Raw genomic sequence first — 8,404 nt, forward strand, 5'->3', positions numbered from 1 at the left:
GTGGTCCCACACCGCAGCCACTCGCCGCTGTGGCCGCGCGGCCCCTGACGCGTGGCTCCACGGGGCTGACGGCGGCTGTCCGACTGCAACGCACACGCTGGTCCCCCAGACCGGGCGGGAAGGACGGATGAGAAGCATCTCATGAGACATTTTATCCTGATGGCACCTAGAGCCTATGATGCTTTCTGTACCTCGGGTTAAACAAAACGTCCTTAATTAGTTTCCCCCGTTTCTTTTTGCCTTTGTCACGTGGCTGCTGGAACTGTCACGGCGACACAGACCCCGCCAGTGGTGAAATTCTTGGCCACACAAAGACGACGGAAAAGAACCAGGGCAAACGTTCACGGGCCTTTCAAGGTACCGTCCTGCACTTCCGCGGAAAAGGCCCAACTGTGGCCGAGGGAATCTGTGAGGGTTCTCAGGGTTCCTGCATACATGCTGGGGTGACAGGTGCCATCTTCCCCCGGGTCTTACAGGTGTGGCGCACTAGGGTGCAAAACACACACAGGCAGACCACCGCTCACTGACAGGGCATGTTGGAGCCCAGTGCTTCTGGGCATGTCCGTGTTGACGCCTCGCGGGGGAAACACGCCTGCCTTCTCTGCCAAGGGAGGGCCCCGCCTCCACCCTCACGCGAGCGCCCACCTGTCGCGCAGGCGGCTGGCCTCTCCTGGCGAATAACCGTCAACCCTAAGCATTCCCAAGATTCCCAGCACAGATCCCCTGGTGGCAGCCTGCACGCCCGGAAGTAGGGCCCAGCCAGGACCACCCCAGGTGTTCTGCAGGTAACGACGGTGGTCTCCGTGATATCCCTCAACCCCCCCCACCAACGCTGTCCAAAACCGGTGTGCCCCTGGAGGGGTGCCCAGCGCACCTTCCCCGCCGGGGGGTCAGCACTTGGAAAACAAAACGGCAGGGCGGAGCCTGATACGAGGCCATCTATACAATTATGGTTATTTAGCCCTGGCTGGCAGAGCTCAGTGGGTTGAGCGCGGGCTGCGAACCAAAGCATCGCAGGTTCGATTCCCAGCCAGGGCACGGCCCCCAGCAACTGCACATGGACGTTTCTCTCTCTCTGTCTTTCTCCCTCCCTCCCTTCCCTCTCTAAAAATAAATAAATCAAATCTTTTTAAAAATTATGATCACTTTTGCAGAAGGGCGAGCGCGCGCTCTCTGCCTCCGCAGCAAAGCCCGTGAAGTGCGGCCCTTGACCTCCCTGCTGGCTGCGAGACTCCCGCGCTGGGGGAGAGGGGGGCCTGTTCCACTGGATTCATTTTAAAGAAGCTGGTTGCTCTCGGCCTTGGCGTTTACTTGCGTCACGAGGAAGGAGAGAGACGCCGCTCTCCTGAGACAATGAGTCTCTGCAGAAGCTGTGACCTGTCTATTGTATGTTTCCACAGCACATTTCCAGTTACACAGTGGGTCAGGTGATCCTCGGAGGACCCAGGTCGCCCTCGGGTCACGTGTTGGAAATACCTGTGCAAGCACAGCGCTGGGAGAGACTATTTATTTCCCCCTCAGGGGGGTGGGGGCTCTGAGGTGACGGGGGGCCGACGGGCGCTCTTACTGAACCATTTTACCGAGTGCACCTGAGCATTCGCTTCGACCGACTGACCTCCAGCTATGGCCCCGCGTCTTAATTGCCTGGAGAGATGAGGACCTGATAAAAGATGGGCTAAAGATTAATTCCGCAGATGCCAACGCTGGCGGGGCACAATAAGCCGCTTTCTGACCGAGGTAGCGACATCGTTGCACGGTGCCCTGCAGACAAAGGGCGAGTTTCGCCGCTGGAACCCGCGGGTCCGCCCCCGGCCCCGGCCCCGGGATCTTGCCTTTCAGCCGGCGGCAGAGATGCCTGGTGCGTGCGGGAAGCAGCGCTCGGGACCCAAGTCCCTCCACCCCCCGCTGGGTCAGACGGTCACCCCCCCTGCCCCATTGCGTTCTGAAATCCCACCGGTCTTGAGTTACTGGTAATGAGATTAGCCAAGGCCAGCATCTGAAAATCGGTTCCAGATATGCGTCCAAGGAGTTCCAGTTCGTTTCTTTGTGTGCTCCCTCCCAGGACTGCTCCCCAGAGACCTCCCGACTCAGAACCCGCCCCCCCCACAGGGCACCAGCCACGTGCAGAGGGGAGCCGGTGTGCGGATGACCACACACAACATCGTCGTTCCGGGAGCGCAGAGTGTCGCTACGAACAGCGTTCTAACATGGGTCTGACACCTCTGTGCATGCAGATGTCAGTTCCCCGAGAGGAACCGCTGGCGGGGGAGATGGTCCTTGGGGGACCCTGGTCCCGTGAGCACAGGGACCTCTGCTGGGGCGAGATGGCGCTGGCGGTCTCCCCTCCAGCTCCTGGGACACACCCACAGCACTGGGGGGTGGGGGGGGCACAGTCAGTCTTTCTGGATCGTGCTCTTGAAAGTGGCTCAGGGGGCTGGTCTGAAAGGTGACTGCCACGAAACAGGGATGGCGATTATGTGACATCATGCAGGTGTCAGCTAACGCCACGATGGTCATCCTGCTGCGACAGGTCACTGTGACGGCCACCTAACTTCCGCAGGTCACTGTGATGGCCACCCAACTTCCACAGTCCACTGTGACAGTCACCCAACTTCCACAGGTCACTGTGACGGCCACCTAACTTCTGCAGGTCACTGTGATGGCCACCCAACTTCCATAGTCCAATGTGACAGTCACCCAACCTCCACAGTCCACTGTGACAGTCACCCAACTTCCACAGGTCACTGTGACAGCCACCTAACTTCCACAGGTCACTGTGATGGCCACCCAACTTCCACAGTCCACGTGACAGTCACCCAACTTCCACAGGTCACTGTGACGGCCACCTAACTTCTGCAGGTCACTGTGATGGCCACCCAACTTCCATAGTCCACTGTGACAGTCACCCAACTTCCACAGGTCACTGTGACGGCCACCCAACCTCCACAGTCCACTATGACAGTCACCCAACTTCCGCAGGTCACTGTGACAGCCACCCAACCTCCGCAGGTCACTGTGACGGTCACCCAACTTCCACAGCTCACTGTGACGGCCACCCAACCTCCGCAGGTCACTGTGACGGCCACCCTATTGCACCAAGTGAGGGCATCGCCTCCACAGGTTGGATCCCTGAAAGTAACAGCACGTGAGATGCCAGTGGCACCTCAACAGAGCCGAGAAAAAGTGCCATCGCTCTCCCATCCCTGTTCCTGTATGGACCCCAGGGATGTCTCTGCCCCTATTGGCTCTTTCCCCGGCCCCCTCCCCTCGGCTGCTGCGGAGCCTCAGTCACCCCCTGCTCGTGGGGCGTCCTGGCTCAGAATGACACGGCCCTTGGGACACCATGGACGTGGCAGGGATTCCACGCAGCCCACGCCGCTGTTCCTTTTCCACCGAGGACACCGTGTGTCCCTGTTCCCACCTGCACTGCCTTTCAGGTGCTGAGACTCGGACCCTCAGGCCCGTGCACGCGGGGGCGCAGAAAGGCGACCAGCTCCGTGCAACAGGGAGAAGACGCGGGACCGTGGGGGGGCTGCCGGCTCCCCTGGCTCCCTGGTGGGTGACGCCCGGGGCTCCGTCTGCGGGGAGCTCGCAGGCGTCGGTGTGCGCCCCCGCTCAGCAGCCACGGCCACTGCTGCGAGCGACTCGGGTGACGTTCCTTCCGTCCGTCCACGGTGGACGCCAGCGTGGCTGCTCAGCGTGACACGTGCCCTCTCACCCTCCCGCATCTCCAGGGCCCAGGCTCTGCACCCCGGCCCTGCCGCCTCTCCGTGGACGCCGGGCGGCCACATGGGGTGGCCCCTTGCGGCCCTGCTGCCCGGGTTACAGCGCAGCTGGGCCCTGGGGGAGATTTCTGCCAACGATGGGGGCAGACCCAGGGTGCGCCCGGCAGTGCCATCTGGAGCAGCCCGAACATTCCCCAGGTAAACCCGGGGAAGTGTGACCGGGGCCCGAGAGAAACCCCCGGGACCGGGACACAGGCTGACGAGCACGGCGCTTCTCTGGGACACTGGGAAACCTCGGGGCCGTGGCAGGGCCCCCGCGCTGGCTCTCCGGGGTGCCTGGGGTCCGAGCACCAGCGCATGCCCACTTCAATAGTGCACGCGGCTCTACAATCCTTCGTGCTGACGCAGGACTTCACGGATACTTCTCAAGCGCATGGTTTTGTCCGTTTGCGTACGTGTGATAACTCGCTTGCTGGAGTGGGGGGGGCGGTCCCAGGAGGTCACTCTGCGAGGACCGCGGACGGCCGGCATCCTTCTGGCGTCATTCCCACTCACCGCGCCCCTCTGGGGGAGGGACCCGGGAGTCCCTGGAGCTGGTCCCCGGCGGCCCTGGGCACACACACAAGCCGCACAGCAGACGCAGGCACAGCGTGTGCGGTCTGCAGCGGCGCGGCCGGCCCCGCGGGGTGAGGGCCGAGGAAGAGAGAGCCGCGGTCGGCGTCCTTCCTCTTGCGACATCTGTCCCCGCGGAGCCCGGGGGAGACAGGTCGGTGGGGCCGTCTGACGAGGGGGTTTCTCGGCGGGAAGCCCCCCTCCCCTCCCCCCGGCCCCGCACAATGCCGCGCTTATAATGACCCCCTGCGGTGACACGCTCGCCCCTCCGCGGGCGGCCCCATTGTGCGTGGGTGGCCGGCGTCCCGGGGACGGAAATAATTGACGGGTCCTCCTCCAAGACCCCAGGCGGGGGCCATGGCTTTCACTGCATTCACACGGGGTCTTTCTTTCACGCGACCAAGTTTGCCAACACGTTTTAATCTCGCCCGTTGGTGCTGAAGGCTGGACAGTGTTTATCTTGTGTGTGTGTGTGTGTGTGTGTGTGTGTGTGTGTGTGTGTATGAGTGGCGGGGGGTAGACACAGCCGGAAACGTTGAGACATACAGAGAATGAGACCCGTTTCTCAGCGAGTGAGCCCTGAGCCAGACACAGACACACACCCCCTGCAGGTGACACAGGCCCACGCGGCCTTCCCCACCTGCCACCTCTCGGTCGAACTGATGGGCCAGTGCCCCTTCTCCAAGAACTTCCGGTTTCCTGACCGTGGCACACGCCACGCCGAGTCTGCAGTATCCTCTGACCCAACTCAGCATCAGGGTCAAGTTCGTTCTCGGCTCCTTGTCGCGTCTCTGTCCTGGACCGCGTCTTTGTTTCCGAGGAGGCGCCGTGGGCCGGTCATCGGCAGCATCTCCCCAGGGCACCCTTGAGGTTTCTTTCCTCCGGGAAAACGGGCCCGGCTAAGCTGAGGACTACGAACAGACAGGCTCCTCGGAGCCGGAAAGGGAGCAGAAGCATCCTGGAGACCCACCCGGCGGGACCGTCACAATCCTGTCCATCTTTCTATGTCCATGACACGCCCGGCCACCGTGATAGAGGAACTCTCCGAGGCCAGCCAGCGAGGCTGCTGCTTCGTGGTCCGAATGCTAACAAGAGCCTCGGACAGCACCGTCCTCCCCTTGCCTGCCTGCCTGCCTGCCTGCCTGCCGGGTCAGTGACAGGCACTGCAGGTGCACCCCCAAGTCTCGGCTGAATGTTTTTTGTTTTTTTGGTTTTTGGATTGTCTAATGCATTATGCTGCACGGTGCCAATGGGTCACCCTTGTAGCCATTCGTGCAAGGGGAGACACACTTCAGACTCTTCAGAGTCGAGTTTCCTGGTGCTTCCCCAGCGCGGGCTGCTACGGCCGGGTCCCCCTTTCCCTCCCGGTCAACGCCGGGGTCTGCAAGGTCAGTGATCCAAAGTGTCGCAGGTTCGATTCCCAGTCAGGGCCCATGGCTGGGTTGCAGGCCATGGCCCCCAGCAACCGCACATGGATGTCTCTCTCTCTCTCTCTCTCCCCCTCCCTTACCTCTCTGAAAATAAATAAATAAATCTTTGAAAAAAAAGAAATGGGGGCAGTTTGGACCCTTCACATGTGTTGGGCGCCGGCCCAGGGCGGGTGGAGGCGTCGTGGTGGAACGTCTCCGGGCAGCGCCGCTCTGAGACACGGACCACACGTGTGTGTGTGTGTGTGTGTGTGGACGCCACGGGGCAGAGGGTGGGTGCACCAGAGCCCGGGTGCCCGGTGAAACCGGCTGACCCCCGGGCTGGGCACCCCCACGCCTGGCTCCGGCCGGGCGGGCAGTGTGTGAGGAGCCCCACTTTCTGACACGCCTGGTTCCCGGCCCATCAGCGCCCCAGCCCCCGTGCCAAGTCCGGAAAGTCCGGGGAACCCGACACCAGACCGCCCCGGGCAGGCCCGTCGGCGGGAATCACCGTCCGGCGTGATCTGCAGCCACGCGAAGGCCGAGTCGGAAACCACACGCCGTTCACAGCGCTTCTGCTTTGCTGGCTTTGACACACTCGGACTTGATTTCTCAGCCGGCACGTCAAACAGGTCAGACTCCAGTCAAACCCAATAAAGTGCACGCTCGGGGCCCTTCATTACACCCATGTCCACATACACCCCCCAGCCGCCCCCACTGGCTCCGCCCACCTAACAACACACACGCACGGCAACGAGAAGCCGGAAAAACGACATTTCTGGCAAACAGGGGAAGAATGTGTAAGTGTTTGTATTACATGTACCATAAAATAAAGGTAATCACATTTGGATAGAACATGTCCTTCAGGTGAGTTACATACACCCAGTGCTTTTTCCTCCCCTGTTACTATTTTCCGCTTAGCGACGTAGTTCACTCTTTCCTGAAACTCCCCAGGGGCGTAGAACGGAGGCAGCCGAGACCATGCGGCCGCTGCCCTATTCGGCCAGGATTCGCCCTGCGGCACTCCTGGGGATTCCGGGGCCCGCCCCATTTACACCACCTGCGTCTGCTCACCTGAGCTGGGGGGAGGGGGGTGACGGAGAGATGAGGAAGTCGGGTGAGTGGGAATAACAACAGGCACCCTGTGCCGGGCGAAGGTGGGAGGGCAAGGTGTAGATCAGTCACACGGACAGCGCACTTCCTCACACTCAGCCTCACCCGTGCACGCTCCGCCGGCAGCGCCCCTGGGAGGTTGTGGGCGGGGGCCCTGGGAGGGGGAAGGAACCTCGGGCCGGAGCGTCTGCTCTGCTGGGGAGGCCGCCTCCGCGACCTGGACAGGCACTGCAGGAGGCCCAGGCCCAGGACGCCCACCCCTCCCAGAGCGCCCCGGCCACGCCCACCGCCCTTCCAGGGAGCACGCACGCCCCTTCTGGGTGCCGCGCAGGCTGGGGTTCCCTCGGGGGAGCTGCGGCTGCAGGCGCGGGCGGGAGACGGGACCGGAGGTCTGGGGTCAGTCACACGGGGGGGCGGGGCCCATGGGCGGCGGTGCGGTGCCAGGAGCGGCGCCCAGGTCTGGTTCCTCTGGGCCTGCGGCTGGGCCACGTGGGCCACGTGTGTGCGTGTGGCTGTGTGTGAGCGTGTGTGCGCCTGTGTGCACCGCGGGAGCAGGGAGGACCCAGGCGCACGCGACAGCACCTTGGTCCCGAAGGCGCTGAGTGGCGAGGCCGAGAACCTTCCGCACAGGCTCACAACCTTCACGCCGCGCTTTCCCTCCCGGGGAGCAGCCCCCGAGACCGGGGCATCCTCCTCGAGCGCGTGCCAACTAACGCAGCCCCCGGCGGCCCCTGCCGCCCCCTTCCCCGCGACAGACCGGGCCCCCCTTGCAGTTTCTCGGCGCCCCGTGTGTGTGGGCAGCCCCGGGCGGCTTTCGGGGGGCTCGCCCTGAGTGCATCTGCTGCCCCGTAGCTGCGGCGACAGCGCACGGCCCTCAGACGCGCTTCGGCCGGAACGCCCGCCGCTTCTGGGGGAGCCGCCTGGACTCCAGCCCACCCGCCTGTCCCTGCCGCCGCGGAGCTGGGTTTGCGGGGACTGCCGTCACCGTGCACACCTGTCGCTTTTGTCGTTGGACTCACGTTGAGTCCAACATTTAAGGGAGGCCGGAATCCAGAGTCTTCAGGACAAATAATATTGGTGTGCGTTGCTTTAAAAAGATCTAAATTCATGCCCAAACATACATCTGCGATGATAAAACACCAACTGTGGCCTTGGGCTGGAGCGGCTGCCGGTCCCCCTGGCCCTGGGCCCTGATACTGTGTTCGGTTCGCTCGCGTGCTTGTTACTGTTACACTTGCACACGTACGGTGCGTTTATTGGCGACCACGGCGTCCGATGAGGCGGGGCCACCCCAGCGTGTGGGGGGGTGTTGCTGAGGGTGGACACTCTGGGGTGCCTACCCCTCGGGGTCCGTTCCGCGGAAGGTCTCCAGGAGGTCAGCATTTTCCGCCTCGCCCAGTTATCGCCAGCCCATGGTGTCACTTTCCCGCAGTCGCTGGGGCGGAGGATCACGCATGGCAAGACGCAAGTCCACGGTCTGACCGGCGTGCCGTTCGGAGGGTCCCTCCGCAGCAGCCTCTCGGGGGGCTCTGTCTCCCGGCCTCATCC

This window comes from Phyllostomus hastatus, unplaced genomic scaffold (assembly GCF_019186645.2).
Source record: "Phyllostomus hastatus isolate PE091 unplaced genomic scaffold, TTU_PhHast_1.1 phas_scaffold_12, whole genome shotgun sequence".
NCBI lineage: Eukaryota > Metazoa > Chordata > Mammalia > Chiroptera > Phyllostomidae > Phyllostomus > Phyllostomus hastatus.